Source organism: Equus caballus, unplaced genomic scaffold (assembly GCF_041296265.1).
Source record: "Equus caballus isolate H_3958 breed thoroughbred unplaced genomic scaffold, TB-T2T haplotype1-0000019, whole genome shotgun sequence".
Classification (NCBI taxonomy): domain Eukaryota; kingdom Metazoa; phylum Chordata; class Mammalia; order Perissodactyla; family Equidae; genus Equus; species Equus caballus.
The window spans coordinates 1,059,731-1,074,603 of record NW_027222392.1 but is presented as its reverse complement, the minus strand read 5'-3'; the positions used below and the strand labels follow the sequence as shown (position 1 = coordinate 1,074,603).

Sequence of the window (14,873 nt, the reverse complement as noted above, 5' to 3'; positions counted from 1 at the left end):
CTCAAGGCCCTTCCTGACCTCGCCCTATATATGTCTTCATTTGGCTCTGTATTCACATCCTTTATAATGTCCTTTAATAAACCCGTAAATGTAAGTGTTCCCTGAGTTCTGTGAGCCATTCTAGCAAATTGTCACACTCAGGGAGGGGGTCATGGGTACCCCAGTTGATAGCTGGTCAGTCAGAAGTGCAGGTGACAACCTGGGCCTTTTCAACTAGCATCTGCAGTGAGGATGGTCTCGTGGGACTTAGCCCTTAACTTGTGAGCTGTGGTGCCCACTCTGAGTAGTCAGCGTTAGAACAGAGTTGAATTGTGGGACACCCAGCTGGGGTCAGAGGATGGCTTGGTGTGTGGAGCATCCTCACATCTGGTGTCAGGAGTGCTATGTGGCAGTGGTGTGAGAGTCAGGAGGCACCCGGGAGGAAGAGTGTTTTTCCCGTACAGGCACCATCACATTGATGGGAGAAATATTTAGCATTACAGCCATGGTAAGCAATCGGGCGAGATGCATTAAAGATTTGAAAGATGCATGTAACATCATCTCATTTTTCCAAACAGTCAATGATCCAAAAAACATACCTACTTTATGTATCTACCTATCTATCCATCTGTCTATCTAGGCGTATCTACGTATGGGGAAAATAAAAAGATACCCACTAGCTTGTTGAGATGTGGGGCGGGGGTAGAAGTGGAGAAGACTTAGGGTAACCCAGCAAAAAGCAAAAGAAAAAAAGGCTGTGGTTGATCAATAAAGCACGCGCATATTCACACTGGTGCATCTAGGAAAAACTGTGTGAATATACATGGAATATTTTAAAAATTATTTAGGAAATATGGGGGAAAAGTTGCCATTTAATATAGCAGTGTAAACTTTTAGGTTTCCCGGGAATGAGGTGGATGTAGAGGCCTGTATATAGAGAACTTTGCGTCTTACTGAGAAACATAAAGAAGGCTGGACAGAGGCATTGCGTGTTCCCAGGAGGAGACTCGATACTGCAACACTGTCTGCTCTCAAATTATTTTTCCCTGTATTGCAGCTCCCATAGGATTTTTATGTTGCAATTTGGTAAATATTCTGTATTTCACGGAAGAGAAACAGCCCACTTTGGGGGACCACAAAAGGCGTACAACAGTAAGCAGGACAGCATGGCAGTGGTGCAAGGCTGGGTCGTGGGTGGGTGACCAACTGTCCCAGTTTGCCCGGGACTGAGGGTGCCCAGGACCGGGGCTGCCAGCGCTAAAACTGACACAGTCCTGAGCACACTGGGGTGCCTGGTCGGCATAGCCGTGGGAAAGAGCGGGCAGCCCAGAAGCAAACGTTCACAGGGAACAGAGGGTCACACATCAAGGGGCAAAGGAAGGACTCTGTAAGAGGTGGTGCTCAGAGGAATGGTAACTATTTGGAAAAGAGCAAATCAGACCCCCCTCATACCATATTCCAAAATAAATCCCATATGGTTTGGTGAATTAGATATACATAAAAAGTGAAAACGTGAAACAGTGAGAATCTCTATAGGTAAACATTTCTGCCATTCTGATGTAGGGAAGAACGTTCTAAGAATAAATACAGCAGAAGATACCACAGAACAAAATACTGATCCATTTGAATATAGAGTTTATTTTTCATATACATCAGGAAACAGCACACATAAATGAGAAAGGGAAATTATAAATTGGAAGAAAGATTTGCAAAAATGAATGTTAGGCAAAACCTGCCTCAGCCAGAGGAGCCCAGAGAGCCCTGGCGGCTAACCGTGTGACGGCATCCGGGGTGGGACCCTGGGACAGTGAGGGCCATAGGTGGGAACACGGAAATAGAGTGACGTGTGGACTGTAGCTGGAAATAGGGCGTCAGTACTGGTTCATTAATATCGGCAAATGTGCCATCCCACGGAAGGTGTTCACAGCGCGGAAACTGGGTGTGGGGCATGTGACAGCTCTCTCTACTATCTCCCAACTTTCCTGCAACTCCAGAGCTGTTCTAAAATCAAAGTTTATTAAACATATTCCTGATAAAACTGGCTAAAACGTATACTATATAACTATATAAAACATAATAGAGAACTTATATTATATATAACATATATGCATACATGCACACATAACATATAATACATATACCATAATGTATAATGTAACATAATATATAACTATACAACATACAAATTAGACAAATGAACATCTAAAGAAACTTGGGCAAAGCATTTAAATAGGTGAATAACAGAATAAATCAGTTTTACGCTCCTAAACTGCCACTGGGTTTGTAAATGGTTTCGTCGCTTCTGGAAAGCTGTGTGCTAGCATGGATTAAGAGCCTTAAGATGTTCACACCTTTCAACTCAGTGAGTCCACTTCAGAGTAACCACCCTGCAGGCATGACCTGAGGTGCACACAGAGTTTGATGGGCAAAGATGTTCTTCCTGGGCTGTGTGTGATAGGAAATAATTGGAGACGTGCAGCACTCAGGGCCTCTTGTCGTCAGCTTTACGGTCTGTGCGTACTCTGAGCCTCTTCAAACGTATGGAAGAAGAGTGTGGCATCAAAGGCGCAGGTTTTGCAGACACATCTGCATTCAAGTCGAAGCACCATCAGCGGCCGTGTGATTTGGGGCAAATCACTTCACATTCTTTCTAAGGCCCAGTTCTCTCGTCTGTAAAATAAGGCCAATAACACATGTAATCCATAGGGGTTTTGTGAAAATCAAATGGGATTATTCAAGTTTTTAGCACAGTGCCTGGCAGATAGCTTAGTAAATAGCAACTCACACTAACTTACAGATGAGAAAATGGGAGCAGAGAGAGGATGAGTAACTTACCCAAGGTCACACAACTGGTGTCGTGAGCTTGGACTCAGACACAGAACACTTGACTTCACATCCCACGTTCGTAACCACAACTCAAGTCTTCACTCTTATTGATGCAGTTCTGCTGCTGCTGCGTAATGACCTGCGAAAATGCTCATGGGAAAACGCTGAGTAAAAAAAGTACATACAAAATTATATGTACTGTATCAATCTGATTTTCCCCTGAAATTTTTGTATGTGTACTAAACATGCATAGATGAAAGACTGGAAGGAAATAGGCCAATATATTAAAAGGATGATCTTTGAGTAAAGCGTTGAGCACATAGGAGATGCTGTGTTCTTGCTGTGATCACTTGTGCTGGTGTTCTGGTGACTCACCTAAGTGCCTTGGGTGTGAAGGCAGCTGTGTTCTTCCTGCTCAGGACTCACTTCCTGAGCTGAGCATTCGCATCGCACTCCATCTGTCTGGGAACACTCTCCCCACTGCTTCCGTGAAGGTGACTTTTTTCCCTTAGCTCTCTGTGTCTCTTTCCCTCTCTTTCCTATTTCTGTTTCTCTCTCTGTGCTGTGTTCTGTGTCCGTATTCCATTTCACCACTTTTCTCCTTAGCTGTGCTCAATCTGTGGTTTAACCTGTCCATTGAGTTTTTAATATTAAACATTTTTTTTATTTCTGGAATTCTCTTTCAAAACTACTTGGTCTTTTTAAAAACAAAAGTCTGTTCTTTCCTCCTGTTTTCTCCACGCTTTTAATCGTTTTAACACGGCCGTTTTAGCCTGTGTGTCAGGTGATTCCACCTTCTGAAGGGCTGGCGTCGAATGCGGCTGCTGGTTCTCACAGGGGCTTGTGGTGGCGCTGTCGTGTGCTCTGTGAGTTTTTCTTGTGCATCGTGCTCAGGGCGGCTTTGCCTGTGGGGATCCTGCGGGAAAGATGTCTCTCTGGAGGCGTCTTTGTTGCTTCTGGCGGGATTTGAGGGAGACCAACAGCGAGGGGTCCTTCATGCTGACTTTGACCTGGAGGATCACTGGACCTTGCAGGAGAGACACATCCTGAGGCCCAGGCCCGCGTGCAAGCAGGCTTGGAGCTCCCCGTCCTCATGGGGGACCTTTCCCTCTGACTCCCCAGGCCCAGGCTGTCTCCACGCTCCTGAGCCGGTTCTCGTCTATCTCGCCCTCACTGAAGCTGTGGGCCTGTGAAGGCTCCGACTTTCTGCAGGGGTCTTGATTCCAACCCCCGGCCCTACTGAGGTCCAAGGCTCTGTCTCCTGCCTCCACGTGGCCACCAGAACCTAAGCACCTCACTAGGGAGATGACCAAGCCACCGCGGCACAGCCTCAGAGCTGCTGAACTCCACCTCCGCTAAATGCTCTGGGCGTGGACCCCTAGGAGTTTCTTCAGTTACTTGCAAACTCAGCTGTATGGTTAACAGGCTGCTGTTTTTTAATCCTTATTTCTAAGTGTGTCGCCCTGTGGGAGGACCTGCAGGTGATTTTGGCCCCCATGTTACTGGCAATGGACCCCAAAGATTATTTTTAAGGGAAAACAGTCTTAGGTATCAGGCAACATTGACCTAGACATTGTTTTCTTTTAGAAGGTCATCCTGTTTCTTTCATAGGAGCATGTCAGTGGATTTTTTTCTGCCCTATTTCTTCATCTTTAAATAGTTTTTCTTGCCTAAAAACGAAAACAAAACTGTCAGCCTTCCAGTTACCTGTGCTCTGCTGTCTCCTGTGTTTTATTTTTATCCTAATCACGGCACATTTGGCAGGAAACCAAGTTTCTTGCCAGCTTCTTGCAAAGGACTCTCGTGAGGGTGAGGACAGGGATCCATCTCATATATGTGCTTGTAGATACACTATAAATGGGTCTTTTATTAATTTCTTTTTTGCCAAGGAAGATTCACCCTAATCTAACATCTGTTGCCAATCTTCCTCTTTTTGCTTGAGGAATATTAGCCCTGAGCTAACATCTGTGCCAGTCTTCCTCTATTTCGTATGTGGGTCACCACCACAGCATGGCTGACGAGTGGTGTGGGTCTACACCCAGCATCCAAACCCCTGAGCCTAGGCTGCTGAAGCAGAGCACGTGGAACTTCAACAACTCGGCCATGGGTGTGGCCCCTGTGAGTCATTTATAAAATGAGGAAAATGACCAGAGTAATGATTCCTAACTTTTTTTATTAAGATTATGATAATTAACAACCTTGTGAAATTTCAGTTGTGCATTATTGTTAGTCATGTTGTAGGTACACCACTTCACCCTTAGTGCCCTCCCCCCACCCCACTTTCCCCTGGTAACTACCGATCAGTTCTCTTTGTCTTTATGTTAACTACCACCTATGAGTGGAGTCATACAGAGTTCATCCTTCTCTGTCTGGCTTATTTCACTCCACATAATACCCTCAAGGTCTATCCATGTTGTTGTGAATGGGACGACTTTGTTCTTTTTTATGGCTGAGTAGTATTCCATTGTATATATATATATCTCATATCATATCTTCTTTATCCAACCATCAGTTGCTTGGCACTTAGGTTGGTTCCATGACTTGGCTATTGTGAATAATGCTGCGGTGAACATAGGGGTGAATGGGACTTTTGGAATTGCTGATTTCAAGTTCTTTGGATAGATACCCAGTAGTGGCATGGCTGGGCCATAAGGTATTTCTATTCTTAACTTTTTGAGAAATCTCCATAATGTTTTCCATAGTGGCTGCAGCAGTTTGCATTCCCACCAACAGTATATGAGCGTTCCTCTTTCTCCACAGCCTCTCCAACATTTGTCACTCTTGGTTTTGGATATTCTAACAGGTGTAAGGTGATATCTCAGTGTAGTTTTGATTTTCATTTCCCTGATCTTCCTGCCTTTACAACAGAAGTAAATATTTAAATGATGGTTATTTCTTGCTATTAACTCATGACCTATGTTAATTACCCATGATTTATAAATGCTCCTTGTTTATAGATTGTTTCATTAGGTTAGTTAAAAAGTAACTAGGGAGAAAATAATGAAAGGTGAACTGAAGTCAAATGCAGACTTTCAACTTTAGGATATCACCTCCACTAAAAAGCCTTGTTCATCCCAACAGGTGTACCTCAGAATCCCATTAACTCTGAATCTTTCTGAAAAGATTGCAGCTTCTATTTAGCCATCTTTTAACATCAGAAAGGTTTTAAAAAATTAAAACCAGATTAATCTGGTATTACTGATATTAAATGATTTTTCCAAATTTTTATTCTCCTCTTTTGCTTATACATTACTTGTACTTTCACAAAGTACTGGAATAACTTTCAATTTCACTTTATTAATGAGTAGAAACTGTTTAGTGTTGAGAATAAGTAGTAAAAGTTCCCTATCATACACTGAGGGATTATCCAAATTTGGATCTCTGCCTTCAGAGAATATATTTCCTCAATGCAGTACTTCTTAGAATTTTTATTTTTTAAAGAGAATTTTTAAGAAAAGGACTCGAATTTCTTGCTAAAAGTAGGTATATTTAATAATACAAAGAAAATTGGTTAGTATATTTCTCTATAAATGTGTATGCATGCACAAAAATTGAAAGTTATTATATTTTCAAAAATAACTTTTTATCTTTATCAAAAGTAAAGGTTTATTCTAGAAAATATACAAAACAGAGGGAAGAGTAAAGGGGAAAAATCCTACACATATAGAGCATGTTCATTTCTTAGTTTATTGTTACTTCTATAAAAATAAGATATTACAAACTATTTTAAATCAAGCTTTTCCCCTTCAGCAATATCTGGTGAAGATCTCTAAACGTTATCTGGTGTAGAGCTAATTTATCATTTTCAAATATTTGAAACACAAAAATTTGTGCTATTCCTTATTGATTAATAGTCACTTTGATTCTAGTCACTTTGACTCCAATATTTCAAAAATATACTTATCATTTATCTTTATATATATTCATTTTATTTCCAGCAGACAGTTCTTAAGAAAAGAATTGATGGAATGAAAGATGTATAAATATTTAATTTTCATAGAAGTTGCTCCTCTATTTTCCTTGGAACACATTGTGCATTTTCAACTTTTTAATTCAGGCTTCTTAGATTTTTATATCTGGTTATATTTTTTGTTTAATTATTACAGTTCTTTCCTTAAAAGGTGCCAATAATGTGCATGCTGATATCCCTTTGCCAGTTTACCATTTTCTTTCTACTCATGTTAATATTTTGTTCATTTCACCTTAATTGTGTATGCTTTCCTTGGCTCTACTATTCAAGCACTTGCCTTATTTTCATTAGTGATTATTCTGTTACTCATACTTCTGATTTGACCTTCCTTTCTGTGATGGCCTTATTTTACTCTTCAACATTTGTTCTTGAATTATTCTATTTCATTTTGTTATTCCTTTCCTAGATTTTTTCTGTGAGCCACTCATTCGCTTCTATAAAGATAATTGCTTCATTATTATTTTTTTTAAATTCACAATAATATGCAGCCATACTTCCTTTGTGGCAAGATCTTTAAGGCAGTGTTCTCTCTTTGACATATATTAATGGTTTATTAATCCTTTTCTTACCTACTTTATACGTACATATATATATATAATATATATTAACACACATATATATTAATTTGTTTTATTTTTAGTTGTCATTCTTCTTTCTAAAAGTTTCTGTCTTCCTGGAATATTCAGAAAGTTCATATGGGGAGCAGCAAGATAAATATTCCTAATTCCCATGACACAGTTTTGTCTTTATGAATTAGAGTCTATTTAACATTTTTCCTCTGCAAAAAAGCAGATATCACTGAAGAATATCTCACCAAACAATATGCCCTTTCTGATATATATATATATATATATATATATATATGTATATATTTTCAAACAAGCCTAAACTAAGGCTGTTCTTTTAAATGAATGTTAAAGGTCATCATTTTCATCATTGCAGTGGCTATTCTTCCTGAAGTTTTCATAATTTTTCAACTAGTTTCCAATAAAATGTTGCTTTCAATACCTTTCTCATGATAAAATTGATGCTAGGTTAATAATTTTCAACATAATACTATGCGTCAAATTTAGATATATAGGACAGACCTGATGGCACAGCGGTGAAGTTCACACGTTCCGCTTTGGCAGCCCGGGGTTCACAGGTTGGGATCCTGGGTGTGGACGTGGCACTGCTTGGCAAGCCACGCTGTGGTAGGCGTCCCACATATAAAGTAGAAGAAGATGGGCATGGATGTTAGCTCAGGGCCAGTCTTCATCAGCAAAAAGAGGAGGATTAGTAGCAGATGTTAGCACATCTGCCTCAAAAATAATAATAATAAATTTATATGTATATATTTTCATTCATGTGTACATATATATATTTGTCTGCTAGGTATATATACAAAGTGTGTATGTACGCATATGTATGTGTGTGTAGGTGTGTGGTGCATAGTGTGTATGTGGATACCTACATACATATGCACACAGTACTCTGGGGTACATATTTAATGTTAGTAAGTTTCCTTTGTAGGAAAATTTTAAAAATGAATATATGGGTACATCTTAATGTTAGTAAGTTTCCTTCGTAGGAAAATTTTAAAAAATCAATATATGGGTACATCTCATTATTTATTTACCCTTGTAAAATGCTCATTTGTATTGCTTCTAAGAACTGAATTGGATCTTACTATGTTCTTGTTGTTGGCAATAGCTCTGTGCTTGTCTAGCTCAAGTATATTTACTAACCATTTAATCTCAGGTTTTGGATTATTTGATGTACCTTAATACTGATTACATATACTCTTATGAGAGGAAAAAAAGAATAATAAAATCTACCACAAATGTACAAGAATTCTTTTCAGATTCTGTGTAAAGAAAGTCCATGGAAATATGTTATTTTTCACAATTGAAAGAGTAACCAGACATATAAGCATTTGGTGAATATATGTTCACTAACGTAAAGGAGAAGCTGAAGAGGAAAATACAAATACTACGAAAATGACCTAGGAATAAGTCAGTATTGAGTGATAACAAGTTCAAAATAAAATTTGATTTTTAGGTCAAGAAAAGCGAGCAACTAGAAAACATTTTTCGATATAGAGTAGAGGAGATTGTCAGGGTTTAAATCTAGTTTTAGAGAAGTGTTCCTGAAAACAGCCAACTAATATGAATTCCTATAGGGGAAAGACAATGAGATATGAATTCCTATAGGGGAAAGATAATAAATGGGCTGATAGTGGGACAATATACATATCTATATACATATATATATATTAGTAAATACAAGAGAAAAATAGGATTGCATTTGAAGAAAAGATATGTGATTGGTTACACTTTTTTGCTAGTCTTTTTTTATGCTGTCTACTTTGAAAATATATAAAGACAAAGCTGGCTATTTGAATAAAATAAATATTCACCCGAGTTTCCTTACTCAAGCTACTTATTACTAAGTAGTCATCTCTATTATCTCTAACATTCCTCCACTGAAACACATCTCACACATATAAAAGAGTGGTTATCACTGTTTCTGGGGGATACTGGTGTCAAGTTTTTCTAATTATAACCAAAACCCAAGTGTGTGAACATCTTTATGCAGGCCCATTCCAGCGTCACCAGGGAAACATCATGCCATCAGTGAGATAATGAGCTGATAATAAAGATAGGAGTTGAATAATAGATCTAACACAACATAGAGATACAGAGCCAAGAGGTGATTTGAGGGAAAGAGCAATGACAACAACCAAAACACAACATCAGTCATGTGCAGTGATGGAACAAATTGTACACTATTCTAACATCAAGATATGATGTTTGAATATTGCTGGCCTTGGTACTGATTCGTGATGTTCCCTGCATGGTATAAATAGAGTTCTTATTACGCCTTTGGCCTTCTGTCTTGAACTTTCAAGTTTTAGGAGCCAAATAAAGCAAAGGAATTATATTATATGATGTAACCTGTCTGTAGATCCCAAGTCACTTCTCTTTGCATGTATGGAGAGTGTAAACTTTGACTAGCTGAAGCATGTTCAGGAGAACAGAACAACTTTATTAGATCAATCACAATCCATGATAATTCTTTTGTGTGTATCACAGTAGGTATATTTTATTATAGTAACATAGTGCTCAAGTTAGCCTAGCTAAAACACTAATGGAATATATTGGCCATATTAGTGAAAAATATGAAGTAAGGTTGGCTTCGGGCTTGTTTTGTTTCAACAGTTAAAGTATGTCATCGTTATCTTGTTTGTTTCCATCTCTCTCTTTTACTAGCTGACATTTCGTCTGAAGACTGACTTACCGTTATGATTACAAGATGTCTGCCAAGAGTTCCCAGATCTTCATTATTCTGTAATGAACTAAAGAGTAAGATTGCCAGATGAAATTCAGAGCACCCAGTTAAATTTGAATTTCTGATAAACAGCATTTTTTTTGGTATAAGTATGTCTTATGAAAAATTATTCATTGTTTACCTAAAATTCAAATTTAACTGGTCATCCTGTATTTTACTTGCTAAATCTGGCAATCTTACTAAGGGAAGAAATACAGTTTTGCTTTGGGAAACTCTTAAAAACTGAGGAAACTTCTTTTCAGAAGTTCTCTCAAAATATCTTCTCATGTTTCATTTTCTCAATTTTGTCATGCATCATACCTGAATAAGTAATCATTCTCAGGAGATGAGATTTTGAATGTTTTGTTTAGACTGAGCTGCATGTTGCACTACATTTCCGGAGAAGTATAACCATAATACCCTAAAATTTTGGGTGGTTATGAAGAGTAGGATACTAGCTAACTGTTGAGGAAGTGACAGCAAGAGTTATATTTCAAAATATAATGGCAGAGGCAATGTAACATAATTTTAAATAATACAGAATTTGAAGCCACACTGTGTGGATCTTCTGTGTCTTAGCAATGTAACCTCGGGCAAGCTGCTTAACCCCTCTGTGCATCAGTTACTTCACTTTTGAAACTGGCCTTATAATAGTATCTACTTCATGATAGTTTTTATTTAATGCATATAAAGTACTTAAACAGTAGTTTACCTATAGAAAATCTTTATCTTATGATAATCAGCATAAGGAAAACACACCTCAAAATGACATTTTGGAAAATCTACAAATGAATTATCATTAATTCATGAATGTCCTAATTTAGACCGAGTGGAAGAGTACCCTTAAAAGTTATTTTTAATGATGTTTCTTGAGCATTTTGTTGGAAGAAAATTTATTGGAGCTGTGGACATCAATTTAGATACTTATTGAAGTTTAGCTAGTACCCAATTGTGTAATTTTCTTATTGTAGCAACAACAGTTAATATGAGATCTATCTACTTAATAAGTTGTCGTGTGTACAACACAGTATTGTTAACCATGGTCGCCATGTTGTAGAGCAAATCTCTAGAACGTCTTCATCTTGCGTAACGAAAACTTTACACCTATTGAATAACAGCTCCAATTTCCCCCTCCCCCAACCTCTGGCAACTACCATTCTTCTCTCTGCTTCTATGAGTTTGACTATTTTAGACAACTCATGTAAGTGGAATAATGTACTTACTTGTTCTTCTGTGGCTGGTTTATTTCACTTAGCATAATGTCCTCCAGGATCATCCCTTTTGTCCCATATGGCAGCATTTCCTTCTTTTTTAAGGCTGAAAAATATTCCATTGTGTGTATATGCCACGTTTTCTTAATCCATTCATCCATTGATGGGCATTCATGTTGCTTCCATATCTTGGGTCTTATGAATAATGCTGCAATCACACAAGAGTCCAGGTATCCCTCTGAGATCCTGATTTCAATTCTTTTGGACATATACCCAGAAATGGGATTTCCGGATCACACGGTAGTTCTATTTTTAATCTTTTGAGGACCCACCACACTGGTTTCCATGGTGGCTGTCCCATTTCTATTCTCACCAAGAGTGTACAAGGGTTACAGTTTCTCCACATCCTTGCCAACACACTAAAACAGTATGGTATTGGCATAAAGATAGACATATAGACCAATAGAACAGAAAAGAGAGCCCACATGGGTAATAAGAATACACAATGGGGAAAGGATAGTTTTTTCAACAAATGCTGGCAGGAACACTGGACATCTATATGAAAAAGAACGAAATTGGAACCTTAACTTTCACCATACACAAAAATAACTCAAAATGGATCGAAGACTTAAACAAAAATCTTGGAGCTGTAAAACTAGAAGAAAACACGGGGAGAAAGCTTCTTGACATTTGGCTTAGCAATTACTTTTTGGATATGAAATCAAAAAGCAAAAACAGATGTGGGGCTATATCAAACTAAAAAGCTTCTGCACAGCAAAGTTAATAGCCAACAAAATGAAAGGCAAGCTATAGAATGTGAGAAAATATTTGCAAACTATATATCTGATAAAGGATTAAGATCCAAAATATATAAGGAGCTCCTATAACTCAATAGCAATAATAAAAACAATATTCTCACTAAAAGTGGGCAAAGGACTTGAATAGACATTTATCCAAAAAAGACATACAAATGGGCAACAGGTATCTGAAAACGTGCTCAATGTCACTAAGCATCAGAGAAAGGCAAATTAAAACCACAATGAGGGGCCGGCCCGGTGGTGCAGCAGTTAAGTGCCCACATTCCACTTCGGCGGCCTGGGGTTCGCTGGCTCGGATCCCGGGTGCGGACATGGCACTGCTTGGCAAAGCCATGCTGTGTAGGTGTCCCACATATAAAGTAGAGGAAGATGGGCACGGATGTTAGCTCAGGGCCAGCCTTCCTCAGCAAAAAAGAGGAGGGTTGACAGTGGATGTTAGCTCAGGGCTAATCTTCCTGAAAAAAAAAAAAACCACAATGAAATATCACCAGACACCTGTAAAAATGTGACTATTAAAAAAAGTCATTGTTTCATAATTTCTGTAAATAATAAGACTAAATTATTCGTAGCTTTATGTCATAACTTCATCTTCACAAGTTCCTTACCATAATTGTTCAGTAGCCACATATATTTGCATATTCTCACAGACTAAGGTCCAGTTGAAAATTAGAGACTATCAAAGGAACAAAATGGAAGTATACTAATCAAACCTTATATTGATGCAATCTCTATCATCTTATCATATGTATTGGTAGCAGAGAAAGAGAGTTCCATGCATATTCTTATTCCACTTTTCCTTGTAAGAACCGCATAATATAGTAATTAGGTATCCAGTGAAATCTGAAAATTTATTTGGCATTCTGACATTGTCTTAGTCCATTCAGGCCACTATAACAAAATGCCATAAACTGAGCAGCTTATAACCAACAGAAATTTATTTCTCACAGTTCTGGGTGCCAGGAAGTCCAAGATGAAGGAGTTGGCAATTCCGGGTTTTGTGAGGGCCCAGCTTCTTCGATGGCTGTTTTCTTGCTGTGACCTCACGTGGTGGAGCACGCTGGTGCCTCTTTGATGAGGGCACTAAGTGCATTGCTAACTACTTCTGAAAGCCGGCACCTCCAAATACCCTCACAGTGAGGATTAAGTTTCGACATATGAATTTTGGGGCAACATAAACAGAAAGTCCACAGCAGATATTAAGAAAAAGTTTAGTGTCTTCATTTCTTTCTAACTAATCTGTTATTTGCTCTGAATTCTCTACCCGTAAGTAGTTTTCTGTAGCAGGCATAGGATGGGAGTTTTGGGGGACTTTGAAAGAGTCAACAGAATCCACTGGATTTATTTTAATGTTTTATACACGATCTCTGCTTGGAAAATGCAAGGAAATTTCGGTGTTTTTACTATGTGTTCCCTTTACCTGGTCCTGTGTTCATGGAGTGGAAGAGTTGAAAAAGGCTGTTAAGATAGAAAGAGAATGTGGCAATGAAGAAAACAGAGAATCTTCAGACTGTTAAGATAGAAAGAGAATGTGGCAATGAAGAAAATAGAGAATCTTCAGATGCATAAGGTGGCCTCTAGGTTCTCCTGAGCTGGTGTACTCCAAAGAGGGTTTGGCTCAATCCCATCCCTGGGTGTGCAGCTGGTAGATGTGTCTCATGTTTACGGCTTCCTTATGTTGGATCTCATCTCTTTTTACATTAATTTAGGCTGGTAGTCCTTATTAGCAATCTTTGCTGCTGCCTCATCATCCCTTGGCCCTTATCTCTCAATGTCTGCCAGGTTCTGCATTTGGATTCTTGCCTGGCTTGCCTTCGGCCTCCATTTCAACAGTGACTTTTACCTTTTGAGCCATAGCACATTTATTGAGGTCTTCTTGGCTCTCAGTTTGGTTACGTCTATTGACTCTAAAGAGCACGTGGAGATTTCTGGGTCTCACTATGCTGAAAGGAGATGAAAGATATTCAAGAGTGTCAGCTAATCCCTCTTCCCAGATAGCAAAGCTGATCCTCTCTCTTTTCTTTACTGGAACCCACTGACCGTGGGAGAAGAGCATTGTGTGGAGTATCTCCTTCATAAATCTCAGATATCCAGTGTCTAAAGACATATAAAATACTTTTATTACAGGTTTGAAATTTGCACAAGTCAGATTAAGACATCTGCCTAGATTCTTGCTTTTATATATGTGGCTTACTTCCATAAAATCCTGGGACCAGGACCAGTGGTGTTTCCTTCTTTTCTTTCACTATCTGGTTGGGAATTCCCTTATGCTAAACTCTGTCTATGATCAGGTCCTCAAAGCTTAGCTCTTGATATGATAAATGCAAAGAATAGGAATATAGGAAATAATTTTTTTATAAGCTTTATATTCAAAAGCTAAGTAATTTTCTATTCTTCACTATCTTGCAAAAAAATCCATTCATGCATATAATTAATGAATTCTTTAAGATATTTAAGAACACAAAGGATGAGTTCAATGTTAATTTGTATATACGTATATACCTATATACATATATATGTGTATTTCAAGATATTTCCTTTGGTACATTAATATGTAGAGAGAGCAGAATTCTCAGCTGCTACACATTTTTGGGGGGAACATGATCACATTTAAAGAAAACTTGTCAAAAATGTTAAAAAAGTTAAAAAATGTTGTAGAAGCTTGCTAGTGGCAAATAAACGGAGGCAATCTGTAAGGGAAAGGCTCCCTCATGCAATATCCCTAATGATCACTTTGCTGGGCTTTACAGGAGTGATTCTTTT

At 38.4% G+C, this 14,873-nt stretch overlaps 1 long non-coding RNA gene across 2 annotated transcripts; it reads right to left on the bottom strand.

Annotated features, from left to right (window-relative positions):
• Positions 1-1,604: 1,604 nt before the first annotated feature.
• On the bottom strand, positions 1,605-14,325 carry LOC138922924 (uncharacterized). Of its 2 annotated transcripts, none has more exons than XR_011436038.1 (3): positions 11,308-14,325; positions 2,815-3,832; positions 1,605-2,649 (listed from the first exon to the last, which is right to left on the bottom strand). It is a non-coding gene; the product is annotated as an uncharacterized lncRNA (long non-coding RNA). The 2 variants fall into 2 exon arrangements; XR_011436039.1 differs by lacking the exons at positions 1,605-2,649; positions 2,815-3,832 and adding exons at positions 3,845-4,475; positions 7,864-8,072.
• Between the last annotated feature and the right edge of the window lie 548 nt (positions 14,326-14,873).